General features: G+C 42.5%; 1 protein-coding gene across 1 annotated transcript in view; it reads left to right on the forward strand.

The window, feature by feature from the left end:
* Nucleotides 1–17,785, forward strand: part of RNLS (renalase, FAD dependent amine oxidase) — a 291,960-nt gene extending 274,175 nt beyond the window's left edge. Inside the window, exon 8 of the transcript XR_013543984.1 lies at nt 17,392–17,785. The gene's annotated coding sequence lies outside the window, so the exon portion shown is untranslated. The remainder of the gene's footprint in view (nt 1–17,391) is intronic.
* The last annotated feature ends 268 nt before the right edge of the window (nt 17,786–18,053 follow it).

Consider the following 18,053-nt stretch of genomic DNA (forward strand, 5'->3'; position numbering starts at 1 on the left):
CCGGTCTCAAGTCAAAGCAAAATTTTGCAGCTGGAGCTGGTCGTAACTCGAAATGGTCACAAGTCAAGACGTTCGTAAGTCGAAGCACCGCTGTAGTATCCACACAACATACAAGACAACAGGCCCAACAAAAGTATGCTTGCAACAGAGTGTTGTGCAGAATTGTTGGGATAATCTGTTCTTTGAAATTTGCCTAAGTCTTAACTGAAACTTTTGAACATGCATAAGTAGCTCTACACACAGATGTCATCAGATAACACCTGTGATCTCACCTAGTTATTCAATACATCTGGGGCTTATTTCAGTGGTATAGGTCACCGGAAGGTGAAGCTTGGTCTCAGCTTGGCTTCAAATAATGCTGGCAGTTTCAATATTTCCCAGTTCCAGATAGTTTCTCTTGGATGTTAATGGATCACCTCCCCTATCTCCACCATCAAAGGACGGGGTCTAATGTTGGACTCCCACTGGCAAAACAATAGGACACAGCTCTTCATATATCCCCCAGACTAACTCCAAAGCGAAGTGAAACCTTTTGAGGATTTTAAACCTTCTGGGTTTCAGATCGCTCTGAGGATTGTAGCAGGAAAGGAAAGATGTTCCCTTATGTTGGCAATGTGGTGTAATTGCCACACTGGATTTAGGCCAAAACAGACAGTGATTTTAGTTTAAAACAACAACAACCCTTAGATAGCTCTTTGCATGGCTTTCAGTACGAAAAACATATCAGGAGAGACCTTGGTACTGTATTGAGTGGTGTTCCCCAACCAAGCTAATACAGTTCCATAATTTTTGCAGGTGAATGTTCCTAGAGAAAAATCATCAGTGTTTCAAAAGGCTAGCAAGAAAGGATTCTTGGGAGGTTGAAGCAGAGGAGTCTCTGAATACTGTTTTCACTTGAACAGCATAAAAAGTCAAGAACAACCGTATACATTACTCAGAATTAGTTAAATCTCACCAGGCTCAGTAGGGCTTATTGTCATTTAAGTGAACATGGGACTGCATTGCAAGAATCAAAAGCATGTACTGCTTTTATGATGAATGGGAGGAAGATGTGGTCCACACTGGTGATATCTCTCTCTCTGTGTGTGTGTGTGTGTGTGTAACAGTAGCTCTCAATTTCAGAGCGGCTCCACCTTAAAATGGGGAGAGATCTGTCTAAGCCTGTCAAACAAACAAACAAAAAAAGGACATTGATTGCAATCAACAAAAGAATGACGTTCATAAGGCCAAACAGAGGGAGTTGGAGTCAAGACTGACAACTGTTTTCACCAAGCCTATGACAAAATCAAGAGCAGCAGCCAAAAATGGCTGCTTTTCTTGTAAGTCACATACTACAAGCCAAAACATCAGAACAACAAAAGTGAGGGTGGGAAAATGATTAAAGCAGCATTCCTCCTGGCAGCTAATTCACAATTCAAGAACTCTAAATATAACGCTGAACTAATAGCTGTCAGTAGAGAATGAAGAACTGTCACCTGGCACATACAAGTTGTTTGAATAAGCTGCTGCAAAATGACACATCCACTTTCCCTTCCAATTTGATAAGTCCACAGAAACGATCGGCACCTCTCAAACATACATCTTCAGCCCAATCATTCATGAAGATATGCTAAACACTATTTCAGTAGAGGGAAAACTCACAACCTCTCCTAAGCTGATGCTGTCAAGATATTTTGGTCTACAGTGCCCATCAACCTCAGGCAGCATGGCCAGTGGGCATGGATGGTGGGTATTCCAACTCATCAAGAAAATGCCTGCAATTTATGCAAGAATTCTAACAACCCATCTCCAAACTGGATTTTGTTGCCATAGGTAGAGAAGTTCCCAGTGGCAAAAAAAGTGGATGTCTTGCTTTTGCCAGTATTTATGTGCTTGTTTTCCTAAACATCACTCTCACATGTATGCGATCCATCAAGAGGATGTATATGGCAACATAATTTAGAACACGAATGTGATGCCTATCACCAGAATTCACAATCTATGTGGACATATCTCACCACAAAATTTAAGGATGATGCACACACATGTACACACACTTGGTTCTTGAACCATGGACCACCAATAAAAATACTGAATGGATTCCATATTACCAAAACGTTTGCTCAAATGGCAGCTCACAGAAAGATTTGCAATATAGAGAACACACACTCAGACAAGTTTAAGGTGGATAAACAAAGAAAATTTTTACAAAGATTCAGGAGGACCACAATGGACAATATGCTTGACATGTATTCATAAACAACATTCTCTTTTAAGTGATGGAAGTCACCTGTTTGTTCCAACATAAGCTCTTCCTCACTTCCTCACTTCACATTTAGTGTGCCTTATTTCTGATTGGTCATTGACAGGTAAGCACAGGCTTAATTTGCAAATTCGATCGCTGAAGCATGTATTTCTGAGGAAGTCCCATTGACAGAGGAAAAAGTATGTGCTCATCATATTATCATACCTGACACTTGAAATCAATGAATTCTTTTTTGTGCCATGCTCTGCCCAGCTGAGTAACATTGTGGGTGCTGCCAGCCACACAACGAAATGAAAGGCAAGGACTCTTTCTTTCCCATGCACCCCTCTAAACCGAAGCCAGTGTGCCTGTTCAGCATGCACTGAGATATAATAATTCTTCGTTTCAATCTTATAAATTCTGTTGTTTTGGCCTATGAATAAAACAAGCTCATTTGGGAAATCAGAGAGATTGCTGTTCCTTGGAAATTTCCTTTGATATTACGACATAGCTGCAAGCAGATAATCTAAGGACGCTGCTTAAGACGGGGCGCCAATCGCTCTTTAGCTGTTCTGTAACGCAATTAAGCAAAAAGAGTAAAGATGTAAATGGGAAGAGGTCAGGATAACCCAGTACTGTACTGCAATGTGACCCAGCCTAGTCAAGAAAACACTCAACTGAAATGTTTCAATTTAATCCAGCATAATCCTGCTGGAATCAAATATGTTGTTTAACTCCTTGGGTTTTGTGTGTGTGTGTGTGTGTGTGTGTGTTTTAAAAAAGTATTCTTATAATGGAAAAAAATGTCTCACTGACCAGAACCGTCGGCTTTTCATAGGGGCAGTGAAATGTCATTTCTATTAGAACAAAGTGACATTTTAAACGACAGATGCGAATCACATGACCCATGGATCACACTCATTCCCAAGGCCCCCCTCATCCCCCAAAAAGGTCACAAAATTTTGGTGGTAAATCATGCTGCTAAATTTCAAAGACAATTGGGAGCGGCCTCCATTTGAAGCAAGCAATGTTCTTGTTGAAGTGCATTGTAATAGCAGCAGATAGGGTAGCACCTCACTCCCGAATCTTGAAGAGCACTAACCTTCCTTGGTTATGAGCTGCCTATGGTAATTGTTACATAACAGCACTGATGTTACCTGTCTGTCATGGGTTTGGAGGGAAAGTTCCATCCTATGGGGAGTGGAAGGCGGGACATCAGGAGGAGGGGCTGTACTGTATAAATATGTGATGCCTGTGTGGTGAAGGGAGATGCTGAGACAGACTGTGAGACACTGGGTTGGGACGAAGCAGCAGCTGGGGAAGAAGAAGCTGTTGTGGGAGTCTGGGTGTCTGACAGGGTACTACTGTGTGTCAGAGTACCAACCTGATAAGTTCAGGTGTCTGTGGGTTAGCCAGAACTGATGGGTTCAGGGTCTGTGCTTTAAGTTAAAGGTTCTAGGTGAACCAAACTGTATGCTTGTGTGTGTGAGAATAAGCCACGTTACTTTATTTTATTCACCTGATTGTTTTATTTACCCTGTTTGTATTTAAAATAAACCTTATTCTTTTGTTGTTTAAAAATCCATCCCTGGTCTGTGTGACTTATTATAGGGAATGGTTGGTGGCAGCTTAGTAACTGTGTGATAGATCCCAGTAGGTCTGGGTTTGTCACATTGATTGGTGTCCAGCGTGTGGGATACGACTGGTCCAGTTGTCCAGCGGTCCAGCAAAGCCTTGGCAAGTGTGCCCAGAGCAAGGGGGGTCTAGTCAGGGACAGTCTGAGGCGCGTAGGTAATCTTCTAGGTGTACCTCACGGGGAGGTGCACTAGTAGAAGAACGTGCCAACTGGGGAGACTTAGATTAAGGTGCTCTGAGGCAGCCTGATTTTGGCGGGAAAACGCTGAGGCAAAACTGCGTAGCAACAGTGAGCTAGCTTGCCAGCTGAGAGGCCCAGCAGAGGGGGGTAGGCTCTGACTCGATACTGTTGCAAGTAGTGCTGAAGAACAGCAGCAATCTCTATAGGATAGCTGGTTCTGAGGCAAGCAGAAAAAAAAAAGTGGTCGTTTTATTTTGAGGCTTGACTTTTTAAAGCAGCCTGTTCTGAGGGGGGGGGTTATGCCCTTGACTCGAAGCCAAGCAGCAGAAATGGGTGAAGTGAAAGACCCCCAGGTGGACCAAGGTTCTGAGGATGAATTTGGCTCAGTGCAAGGTGACAGCACAGGAGAGCAGGACCCAGAACTCAGAAAATTGCTCATAGCCCAACAGCATGAACTGAGGATGAGGCAATTGGAAAAAGAAGAAAGATTAGAGAGAGAGAAAATTGCTCTGGAAAAAGAAAGAATGGCGTTTGAATTAAGAAAACTGGAAATGATGAACCAGAACCATAATAACAATAGGGATTCTGAGGGAGGCCAGTTGTCTAAGGCTGACCTGAAGAAATTCCCTGTGTACCACAAGGGAGATTGTCCTGAGGTGTTCTTTTCCTTAGTGGAAAGAGCGTTTGTGGACTTCTCAGTGAGGGAAACTGAGAAGATGACCATCATGCGATCTTTAATCAGTGGTAGCCTTGCTGAAGTTTATGCCGAGATGCCTGAGGAACTGATGAAAGATTTTGCAGAGTTCAAAAAACTGGTGTTTGCCAGACATGGGATAAATGCAGAGCAGCTGAGACAAAGATTCAGGTCCCTCACTAAAAAACCAGAACAGACTTTTACCCAAGTGGGGGCCCAATTGGTGAGGCTGCTTGAGAAATGGCTATCGCAGGAAGGGACAGAGACCTATGAGCAGCTTAAAGATTTGATAGCCCTGGAACAGTTCTATTCAGTCCTGCATGGGGAATTGAAATTCCAGGTGAGGGAAAGGAAACCGAAAACTGTGGCAGCAGCCGCAGAAATCGCAGATTTTATCTCCCAAATAAGAAAGCCCTTGGGTGAGGGGAAATCTGTAGGTAAACCCAAAGAAACCTACAGCAAGTACTCTCAGGGACCAGGGAAAAGCCAGCAAGGGGGAGGGGCCCATGGTGAAGGGAAGCCCTCAGGCATGAAACCAAGCCCTCAGAATTTGGAGGGAAAACCGAAACCAGAGGAGAGAGAATCCAAATACCCTAGAAAATGCTATTTCTGTCAGGGAAAGGGTCATCTGATCTCAGAATGTGAGAAATTGAAGCAGCTAAAAGGAATGGTGCCTCAGAATTCTAGTGGGACCAAGCCAAAAGCTGTGTTCTGTGTCCAGAAAGAGCAAAGCTCATTGTCACAGAGGGAGCCTGTTGCCATGACTACTCAGTCTGGAACAGCTACCTATGCTGATCAGGCTGAGGAAAATGGTCCTCTTGGGGAGGTAAAGCGCTGCTTGCTGGTAAAAACAGATTCTCAGTTGTTTGAGACAGCCGGGGTGGACGTAGGAATACTTGACCGTCAGTATAGGGGGCTGCGGGACACTTGTTCCCAGGTAACCCTGTGCCATCCAGATATTATTCCTAGGGAGTTTATAATCCCAAATGAGAGCATGAAGGTGGCAGGGATTGAGGGGCAGATAATCTCTCTGCCAGTAGCAGAGGTACCTGTCAACTTTCAAGGCTGGAGGGGAGATTGGCGGATAGCGATTTCATCGACTCTGCCAGCAGCCGTGCTCGTGGGAAATGACCTGGCTGAACATGTGAAACGGGTGCTAGTGATTACACGTTCACAAGCCACCACAGGGACAGTTCAGGGGGGTAATGATGAGCCAGAGACTGAAGCAGAGGGGAGTTCAGAAGCTGTGGTGGAAACCTTAACCACAGTCAGCAGATTTGGACAGGAGCAAAAGGCAGACGCCACTCTCCAGAAGTGTTTTGAACAGGTGACTGACGCCCAGCTAACACCTGAAACCCCAGTGAGATTTCTGGAGGAAAAGGGGATTTTAGATAGAGAGACCCTGAGGAACATCTCAAAAGGGGGAGATGGGATCAGAAGTCAGCTGGTGGTACCTGAAAAGTATCGCCCCATGATCTTACAAAGGGGTCACTCTGACATGTTTGCTGCACACTTAGGGGTGAAAGGGCCCCTTGATTTGATCAAACAAATTTGGGAGCAGATCACCCAGGATGACCCACAAGACGTTGTGACTTACATAGACACCTTGATGAATGACCTAAAGCGAAATCTAGAGCTGGCAGCAGAAAACCTGCAAGCGCAGAAGGTCAAACAGAAAACATGGTATGACCGCAAAGCTAGAGAGAGGCACTTTGACCCGGGGGAGGAAGTGCTTTGGCTTAGGCCCTGCAGAGAGAATAAACTGCAGCTCAAATGGGCAGGACCATATAGGGTCATTTCCAAGATGTCAGACCTGAACTACCTAATAGAGCAGGAGGAGAACCAAGCAAGGAGGGTGGTTCATGTGAATGCCCTAAAACCCTACTACAGAGGGGAACAGAGGGTTTTATTCGCGATAAAAGCAGCTGAGAGTGAGGAAGCTGAATTACCCTTCTGGGAGGGTAGAGGGGAAGTAAAATACAACCCAGAGGAGGTCAAGATCAGTCCTGCACTCACCCAAGACCAGCAGCAAGAACTAAAAATGCTGCTTAGTAAATATCAGCAGGTGTTTTCCAACAAGCCGGGGATAGTGAAGGGAGTGATGCATCGGATCCACACAGGGGATGCACCCCCGCAGGCAGTATCCCCATACCGAGTAACGGGACCCTATAGGGACAAGGTGCGGAAGGAGCTGGACGAGATGCTTAGGGAGAACATAATCGTCCCCTCTTCTAGTCCTTGGTCCTCTCCGATAGTCCTTGTGGACAAGCCTGATGGGAGCATTAGGTTTTGTGTTGATTACAGGAAATTAAACCGTGTAACCACTCCTGATGCCTACCCAATGCCCAGGCTAGACAACCTGATTGAAACCATAGGGGGTTGTCGGTTCATCTCATCATTGGACCTGGTAAAGGGATATTGGCAATTAAGAATTGATCCCAGGGATCAAGAAAAAACTGCCTTTTGCAGCCCTTTTGGTCTCTATGAATTTCGAGTCCTGAGCTTTGGTCTCAGAAATGCACCAGCCACATTCCAAAGGCTGATGGACCAGACCTTGGCAGGGCTCAGTGACTTTACAGTGGCCTACATTGATGACATAGGGATCTTCAGTAATACCTGGGAAGATCACCTGATACACCTGGAGTTAGTGCTGCAGAGGTTAAGTGCAGCAGGGCTAACAGTAAAGGCCAGCAAGTGTCAGCTGGGTAGCCCAGAAATAAAATACTTAGGTCACATGGTAGGGGGAGGAATGATAAAACCCCTGGAGGCCAAAATAGAAGCTGTTCGAGATTGGCCTAGACCCACCACCAAGAGAAAAGTCAAATCATTTCTTGGGTTGGTGGGCTACTACAGAAAGTTCATCCCGAGGTTTAGCGAGATTGCGGCTCCGCTGACCGATCTGACGAGGAAGAAGGCTGATGACCGCATCCCGTGGGCCAGCGACTGTGAGGCGGCGTTCCAGAGGTTGAAGGAGGCGTTAATCAACTATCCTGTGTTGCGGGCTTCAGACTTCGACCGGGAGTTCATCATCTACACCGATGCGTCTAACAGCGGGGTAGGAGCAGTTCTGTGCCAGGAGGATGAGAATGGTGACCAGCATCCAGTGTCCTACCTGAGTAGGAAACTTCAAAAAGGTGAGAGACATTTGGCAACCGTGGAGAAGGAGTGTTTGGCCATAGTCTACGCGATCCAGAAGGCCAAGCCTTACATCTGGGGAAGACATTTTATTCTGTGTACTGACCATTCACCATTGCAATGGTTAAAGACAATGAAAACCCACAATAGCAAACTTATGAGGTGGGCTTTAAACCTACAGGACTATGACTTTGAAGTGAAGGTGGTCAGAGGGTCAGTGAACTGTGTTGCTGACGCCTTATCAAGAAGACCTGAAGAATGAAGACGGCGAAAGAACATGGACTATATGTATATAATGATGACAAAAGTTAAATGTACCTGGTTTTGAAATTGGTTTGTATGAATAAAGGTAAATTGATGTAATGTATATGGTAAATGTTTAAATGCCTATTTGCTATGGTTTAACTTAGAATGTAAGTATAAGTGAGTATAATATGGTATGTATAAATGTTGTTGTATATTTTATCCAGGTTGTTTTTTTGGTGAAAAGCACGTTAGCTTTCCCCCTACAAAACAACTTATAAAGAGGGGAGGTGTTACATAACAGCACTGATGTTACCTGTCTGTCATGGGTTTGGAGGGAAAGTTCCATCCTATGGGGAGTGGAAGGCGGGACATCAGGAGGAGGGGCTGTACTGTATAAATATGTGATGCCTGTGTGGTGAAGGGAGATGCTGAGACAGACTGTGAGACACTGGGTTGGGACGAAGCAGCAGCTGGGGAAGAAGAAGCTGTTGTGGGAGTCTGGGTGTCTGACAGGGTACTACTGTGTGTCAGAGTACCAACCTGATAAGTTCAGGTGTCTGTGGGTTAGCCAGAACTGATGGGTTCAGGGTCTGTGCTTTAAGTTAAAGGTTCTAGGTGAACCAAACTGTATGCTTGTGTGTGTGAGAATAAGCCACGTTACTTTATTTTATTCACCTGATTGTTTTATTTACCCTGTTTGTATTTAAAATAAACCTTATTCTTTTGTTGTTTAAAAATCCATCCCTGGTCTGTGTGACTTATTATAGGGAATGGTTGGTGGCAGCTTAGTAACTGTGTGATAGATCCCAGTAGGTCTGGGTTTGTCACAGTAATGTGTGGAGGAAATCTATTTACAACAAGCAAACGATTGTTTTAAATGGTTTGCAGTGTTTTGCTGCTGCATTTCAGTGCTGAGATGCAGCCATTGCAGGTATTGAGTAGGCGAAAAAGTGGTTCTCAGACTCAGGCCCTGAGCACACCAGATAAATGTTCCCCACGTCTAATGATACTTTCCATACCTCTGCTGTACTGAATTGAGATCACGCTGTATATATATACCAGGACAAATGTTCTCTTTTTTTTTTTAACATTACTGATTCATTTCTTCCTGTTTGAAACGTTGTGGCCAGCTACACCGTGGAACTGATTTATTTTCTGTCTTATCTCTTTGGGCAGTACAGTCCCAGACTTTATATTTTTTAAAAAAGCAAAAAATATATAAAGTCCATAACCCATCCCGCCTTCCCTTGACAAAGGCTAGACATACCTGCCACTCCCCAGCCTCCATGGGGAGGTTGCACTTCTTCGGCCAGGCCGCTTTGCCTCCTCCATTTCCCACCCTCCCTCTGCCAGGATAGGCTGGGCGTAGCCATCACTGCCCCTCCACCAAGCCCTGCAGGGCCCACTTCTTCAAGGCGGTGCCTTAGTTGCTCTCTCTTCTTTGTTTTTCCCAGTGGGACTGACATTCTCATATACAATACACATGCAATACTGGTAAGGAATGTTCCAATACATCATTGGAACAAAATAATACAGCCCTCCTGACAAGGGGGAAATAACCGCAGATACACTGCTGGACAGGAAAATGGTTCGATAATGGCTGTGCGTTGTATGACCAAAAATGTATGCAATGGTCTAACTGGGATATAACTAGATAAAAAATTGCCCCTTGTGATCAGGGCCTACGTGAAATTGTCCATACTTGATTTAAAGTTTTACCTGTAATGCTAAGCATATTTGACATCCACAGAAGCATATGTTTATACTTCTCCCCTCAAAAGCAGCCATTTCCAGCTTCGACAGAATCAAGTTCTGTGTTAAATGTGAGCTTTCATGATGCCTGCAGGGACATGAAACTTCTGGCCTTCCAGAGAGACTCCTACTTCTATCAGCCCCCACCAGTATGGACAATGGTCAGGATTGATGAAATCTATGTATCCCACTTTTCAGTTATCCAAAGTTGTTCCCAGGAATGTATCTAGGGAAAATCAAGAGCTTTGCCTCAGGTCAACAAAATTTTGAGGGCACCGACATCTGCAGGTGAATCTACTAGTTAATGTTAGAAAAATAAACAGAAAACAAATTTCCTCTTTCTTTTCAAAAAAAGAAAGAACGAAAGAAAGAAACACAACATGGGGAGATCATGCCCATGCCTTGTGGTGGAATGGGTGGGGAATTTACACATTTACTCAGAGAGCCAAGATGGCTATTATAGACCTGATGGTTTCTCAAGCTAAATTTTTAACTGTAACCAAAAAAAAAAGAAAAGAAAATATGAAAAGAGGCATTTTGAGAGTTAGCCATAGGAATCCAAGATAGGCACTGTTACAAGCTAATAAGGTGGCTCTAATTATTGAAAAGCCATTGCCAGAAAGCTAAACAAGAGTTGTTCCAGAGACAAGAAGGTGAAGTCCTATTAGTGAAAGGACTGAGACAAAAATATAATGCTTGCTTTAGTATCTTAAGATAGTATGCAGTATAATTTATCAAGAGACACAAATCATCAAATCTGATTTTAATATTTTAAACAACTAATGTTTAATTTCTGCTTTTCTCTGTTCAGATAAGAGAGAGCTGCACCATAACATTTCCCTTCTTCTGTGTAGGCGCTTAATAATAATAATAACAAGAACTTTGAAAGATGATGAGGTGAATGTAGCAGAACCATAACCTCAGACCCAATCCTAATAGGAATGCAAAATAAGGGTTCATAAATACATAATCCCCTAATGCAGGGAGTAAGGAAACTTCTCTTCTATTTCCGAATGGCTTGGACTACAGCTCCCAAAGTCCCTTGCCACTGGCCATGCTCACTAGAACTTCTGAGAGTGGAAGTCCAAAGCAAGCCTGAATCACTAACATCACAACATAAAGCGGAATCTCTCAGGGAATTGAGGAACTATCAGATGGGAAAAGATGGTTAATAAACCCAAGTTTTAAAATAAGCCCAATGTCAGATGGATTCTGCATAAAGCACTCCAAGACACTGAGACCTGGATCTGTTTTGTATGCAAGCAGGTGCACCTTGGGTAAACCATGTAATAAGTGCGAAAACCATGCATGCTCTCCTTGCAGTTCTCCCATAAGCATCCTGGTGAATCTTCAAACAGATAACAGCATGTGAATATTGTGGAAATTTCAGAATCAGCTCTTCCTTGCCATTTAAAAAAAGAGTCATAGTTAGATAACTGTTTCTGAAACTAGGCCCCTCCCGGCACAAAATCTTTGTCTGGCCATTGAACAAAACCTCAGCTCAAATTAATACTACGGAAGCAGAGACAACCTACAAGTGGAGAAAGATCTGAGTGGGAATAGACAGCAGAGATGTAAATCATGAGGATTTTTTATGATGAGCCTTTGGATTTAAAATTCATCCACAGAGGTGACAAGTCACCATAGACATCCAAAGAGCTATCAGCATGTTCTATTTTTCACCAGGGGCAGTGCACAGAAGCCTTAAACTAAACCCTCATCTGCAACTAGGAGCCTTTAAACTAAACTCTCGTCTGCAACTGTAATAGAAATGTGGTCTAAAAACCGTATCAGGAGAGCCAGTCATTCTGCATCCCCAATTTATGAAACAGATAAATGAAATCCTTGACAGTTCCAAGGGCCGGTTTCAGATACTGAGGGTCAAATATTCACACCTGGATCACAATCACTTTTCCCTGTAATAACATCTATTCCAGCAAGTCAAGTCTTCTCATGAGGCATTCCAAGTACAGTAGCTTCTGTTTAGTCATTTTTTGCTTTTGGAGAGAGTTCAGGCTTGATTTATTTGAAGATTAATGAAGCAAGGAAAGCAAGGAACAGAAAACCGAGTCCAGTTCTATAAAAGGGATAAGACTGACTCAGTGGCACATAAAATACAGAGTCAAAATCCCAAAGGGCTGGGCAGGAGCTGGAAGCCCAGAAAATACAAGATGTCCTAGTCATGATGCATTTCAAGCAAGACACAGATTTGCTGGCCCTTTTCTAGCAGGTGAGTCTATTCTGTGGTTAAAGATGCAAGCAAATGTCTTATCTCAGTAAAGAATAAAGGAAATGTCTTTAATCTCACACACACACAAAGTTCTAACCATGAAACAGCTTCAGTATAGCAGCAGGAGACCGCAGCTTTAGCTCATCAATAATGTTTGCTCTTGCAAGGTGATTACTCACATCTTTCCAGCTATCTGTGGTTTCTGCGTGAGTACACTCAGTGCTTTTAGCAACCAGGCTAGAGGGCAGGCTACCTGTCTTACAAGGTCCAAGGTCTAACAAAGGCAGCAGGGGCATACAAAAGGGCATTTCCCCTCTTTTTAAAATAAGTTTTCTAGCTCATCTTCTCCAGCACCTGATGTTTACAGTGTCCCCTCTTCCCATAAGCCTTTGCCTAATATGAAGATCAACAATAGCTACAAGGGGTTGTGTAAGGACAATTTTTGCCTCCAAGTCCTGTCATCGGCTGCATCACCTCAACAAACCTAAACTGAGTGTAGGGAAGAGATCCTTTATCTTTAGTAGTTGCTTAAAAGATAAGATTTCAGCAGGTCCAGCTTGTAATGCCAGCTTCCCCTCCCCCTTCCCCAGTTATAAAAAGTCACAGGAACCACATCCTCTTTTTCAGCTAAATAAACCAATAAATACATTTTCATCCAAACCAAAATTTATCACCCTAGGCATGGTTGGAACTCCAGTTCTGGTTTTGTGAAATCTTCTCTGAGGGGGCTGAGCAAAGCAAAACAAAGTGCTAGGGTTGTGATTTTTCAACATTTGTTTCATTTTCTGTAAGCTATGCCCTTTTGAACAAAGATAGAATATCTATGTAATACTTCCAAGGAGAATGAGGTAGCGATGGTGGTTGTCTTCATAACTAAGGCAGAAGTGGTGGCAAAAAATTAATAATAATCAAAGTCAAGAAATATCAGGTGTTCTCCTTTCTTTTAAAAAAAACTGACCTAAACAAGGCAGTCTCCGAAACTTCCTACTACTGAGGCAAGTGGTGTAGGCAGAACATATAATGCTTGTGCTGTAGTGTTTAAGATGATGGAGTATGACTGGGAAGAGTGAGGTTCAGATCCCCTTAATTGTATTGTTTACAAGGTGACTTGGGGCCAGTCTTTGTTCAACCCAATTTTCTTCATAGGATTGCAGTGAAGGTACAAAAGTCGTGGCACAGTGGTTAAACCACTGTACTGCAGCCAAAACTGTGCTCATGACCCAGGGTTCAATCCCAGGTAGCCGGCTCAAGGTTAACTCAGCCTTCTATCCTTCCGAGGTCGGTAAAATGAGTACCCAGCTTGCTTGGGGGGGGGCAATGTGTAGCCTGCATAATCAACTTGTAAACCGCCCAGAGAGTGCTTGAAGCACGATGAGGCGGTATATAAGCAGCACACTTTGCTTTTTTGCTATGTCTTAGCAACAAATTGTTACTCATGATGCAAAGGTTAAATTGCAGTAGTGGAGTCAAAGCTCTGCCCACAACATGAGTTCAATCCTGACATGCTCAGGTAGCTAGCTTGAAATTGACTAGGCCCTCCATCCTTCCAAGGTTGGTGAGCACTCAGCTTGCTGGAGTGGGCAGGGAATGTGTAGCCTGCATAATTATGTTGTAACCCACCTAAAGAGTACTTTAAGTGCAACGGGATGGTATATAAGCAGCACACTTTGCTCTCTTTTTTGCTTTTAATGAGGTGCTGATAGCATCAACCTGATCATGCAATCTGCTGTGTACACAGACACATGACCAGTGCTTCGTTTAATGAAGAGGCAGTATGCCACCAAGATTTACACACTGTACTTTATACAAGCATAAATCGCCAATAAGATTCTGGTCAATATACTAAAATCACTTCCCTCCTTCTAGAAGTCATCTTTAAACTCATGTATGGACTTCTAAAAAGACTCAGAGCTCTGGTAGTATTCAGAACTGGACTCTGACAAACCCACTTATGGTCTTTTAAAAACTTGCTCCTAAGACAACCTTGTCTGAAAATAATGTGGGGTCCAAGAAAAATATGATTATTACCACAGCAGCTGGTTGTGGAAACTGAAGACATTAAACAGAATGAAAACAGTCAAGGGCACAACTTTTTATGACAGATTATTATCCTGTGACTCAGGTTGCTTTATGATTCCTCAGATGGTGCATATTTTGATTTAACTTTAATCTACAAGCTCATCTTTGGAAGAATTAGTTTTGTGAGAGTTTATGATGTGGCTAGAATCAATGGGCATCCATTAAATCTTTAGCTTTCTAACCTGGAAGCAAGTTCAAGTAACAACAGAATTTGATTTCAAGGTGTTTAGGAGCAAAGCAGAAGAGAAGGGGAATGCCTAGGATCTAAAAAGATGCTTCCATACACAAGGCTACAAACAACACACAGCATCATATTCGCTAAAAATTAAGTGTCACATTTTAAGACATATTCTCTACGATATAAATCTATGTAGATCATATAACCATTAATTACCATGGCTTCCACTCATACAAAATTATTCTTGGAGTTGTAGTTCTGGTGAGTTTTGTAAATTCACATGATTCATATTTGGCTGCCTTTGAAGAGTGTTTGGAATCTTCATCTGATCCAAAATGTTACAGCCAGACTGCTAACTTCTGCATGGCTTTGGTGTGCCTTCCATACGCCATGCAGGAGCTCAATGCTAGGAAAAGAAATGTCAAGTATCTAGGACACTATATGAATTTATTTCTTCCCCCACCCCCCAAAAAACCTGACACATAATGTTTTCCAGCTCACAGGAATTTCCTGTAGATGTACAGAGTTCTTCCGCACACAGAGTTAAAATGGTGAAAGAATCCAGTATCTTTTCTAAAATATGTATCCAAATACAAAACAACACTGTAGTTGGATGGCACGTTTTTGCTCAACAGCACCATCAGTTTTCAAATAGCTTTCCATCAGCTGCATACCACACCTGTTAAACAAACCAAAAGTTTTCATTCTGCATCCTCTGCATGACCAGCAGAAGCAGATGTTCTAAAATGGAAACTCGTCTCGCCTTGGATGCAAGACTATTTTGGCTGAGCCATCAGGGAATTTAAGAACACCACATGATACCACAACCTACATCAGGCACAAATGTCAACAACACAAAGGAAGAATTATTCAGAGGAAGCTCTGGGAACTCCAGTCTGCTGTTCAGAAGACACCGCACGTAGACAGACTTCTGACGGATCATGGCCAATAGTAGCTGTACTCTTCAAGCAGTGGAAACTTGAAGGGCCCACCATGTGCTTGCTGGTGGTTCAAGGAAGAATGTGATTCCATAAAACCTTGTCAAGATTTCCCTGGCAAGATCAGCAGTGGCAAACAAGCTTCCCTGAAATCTGATTGTACCCACTCTTCTGAGTTTTCATCATTAAGGCACACAAGAGATCTCATACTCTGAGGCATATATTACAGCTCGTTAGAAAAGGGGATTCTTTTAGTGCTAGGAATATTAAATAGTTGCAACAGAGAATCTTTATACCTTCTGTAGTTTGCAAGTTAGCCTGGTTTTGTTTTATTTTTGGTCATCAGGTGGCTTTCTTGGCTCAGTCATGCAGGTCTGCCTGGGTTATATCTCTAGAACACTAACATATTTCAGCTGCTAATGGTGAGCTATCTGTAATGTATAGCTGGGTCCTTAGTTCATGTAGGACAATAGTAAAAAAAATTCTCAGTCACCTATGCTAGCAATGGGTGTAACTATCCCTAGCATTGAACTTGATCAAGTTCAACCTGCCTGGTATTTAGATATTTGGTGTATATATATATATATATATATAACAACCCAGGAATGTATGAAAGCTTAGCATTTAAGAGCAAAATACGCACATCCTGCATCTCTGATGTGTGAATCAGTAAGCTACTTCCATTTTTTAATTTTTTTTTAAGCTGAAGGTCTTTCCATTCCTAAATGCGAAAAAAAGTTCATATTTGAATCATGATGAATTCTTCTAAAAGAGGGATGGCAATCAAATTCCCACCAGTTTATAATCACCTTATGCCATTTGCTGCTGCCAGCTGTTCCACTTTTCCATCTGAAGTAGAAAGTTATAACCTGTGAAAGCTAGCCTATTAAAAATTAATCTGAAAAGGCCCATTACGTGCTTATTTTAAATATTGCAATGCGCAGCTATCTATCTATACTTCTGGCTTGAATTCACTATATAGGTGAGACTCTGTGGAGGTGACAAATGAAGTAACATTCAGGCGTTAGGGCCTAGTGTAGTGTAGGTGTAGTGTCTGATCACAGTTTTAGGATCAGGGCCTAAAAGCCCAAAGTATTAATGCATCCCAAATCTGGAGGGCTCATCCAGAATAAGTAGTTTGACACTTCCAGACAAAACTATCCCCTAGCATCCTCTTATGTATTTTGCAAAGTACATATTAATCTCCATTATGACGGTAAAACAAAAGAACAGAAAGATTTGGGGGTCTCTACAGAGGCGGAGGCACTTTATTGTGTCTCATTTCTCGTGACAGGGATTTTACTTTGTTTTTGCTTATTTAGACAGTTCTTCAGCACAGGTTTAGACACTTAAGTGCCTAAGCACATAGCTGCAGTAGAACTGTAATCCTAGTCTAGTGCATCCATACACATCTGTTCTTCCAAATAATATGTTAACTCACACACGTTGCACATATAACACAAAATAAATCCTGCCAGATGACTTAATATGTAAGTAAATGTATTTTTAAAGGGCTACATTTGATCTTGATTACAATTAAGTAGACAGTTCCAAATGATTAGGGCTTGTAGTGACTAGTTTCTTGGCATCCAGCAGCTAAGGAAAATGCTTAATGTGTTTTATAATGCAAGCTCTTCAACAAGCTGGATTAACCACAGTACTGAATAAACTATAGCTGAGGGAGGGCCCAGGCCAAATCCAAGCTTCTTCTGTGGCAGAATTATGGGAGTGTATCCCAGTGTGGAAAGTGTATCCAAGTTTATCCATTTTGTACTGGTTTTCTTTAACATGTTCTGAAGCTCACAATATAAGGACTGAATCCCCTTTGAGACTTCTGGTTGTTCCCTTGGTTTTTAAACACATAGGTTTTCCCCCTCCACAGCTAAGAGTCATACTGGGGAGGAAAGGATTTAGATCAAGACTGCAGTGTGGCCACAGGAATTAACAACCATTCCCTATATCATTACCTCAATTCCAGTTTCCCTCACCTCTGTGTCTTTTGAAAAAGACAACAGCATGAGGTACTCAAATGTAGCATTTCCCCATGATGCCTCTACTGACCCCAAGTGAATTTAATTATTTGTGTTCTCTTTGAACAGACCAGACGTGAAGTGGGAACCTTCAGCTGTCAAAAGACCGAGGCAGCATTAGCAATGGTAAGGGTTGATGGGAGTTGTAATCCAAAATATATGGTGAATGAAAAGTTCCCTCTCTTCAATATGGAAATAATTCTATGGTGCATTTTGAACTGTGATTATATGAAATGTAACAGTCACCACAATTTCTGTGTAAAATATATTGTAAGCCTTTTATACCTTGTGAGAACCAAGAGGGAAAACAGCAATATATGAAGTTGCATACAATTCTTCAAGTGCACATCACAAGTATGGAAACTGGTAGAGGACACCAGACTGAGCACCCTGAGGACATTTATATCATTTTCAAAGTTACAGACTTGTGGTCTTCAAGACTGTGAAGAGAAATGGGAGCCCAGATTCTCGGGCCAGAGAATGTGTGTTTTCAAGTGGTACAGGAGGAGTGAATAAAGTGCAGCCCTCCAGCTGTTTTTGGGCTCTGTTCCCATAAGCCCTAGCTAGCATAGCTAATGATGAGGAATTTTGGGACTTGCAGTCCAACAACATCAGGAAGGCCACGCTTTGATTATCCCTCTTCAACATTGATGGAAAGGTATAATACTAATACTAATACTAATAATAGTAATAATACTAATACTAATACTAATAATACTAATACTAATACT

This window comes from Pogona vitticeps, chromosome 3, assembly GCF_051106095.1.
Source record: "Pogona vitticeps strain Pit_001003342236 chromosome 3, PviZW2.1, whole genome shotgun sequence".
Taxonomy (NCBI): domain Eukaryota; kingdom Metazoa; phylum Chordata; class Lepidosauria; order Squamata; family Agamidae; genus Pogona; species Pogona vitticeps.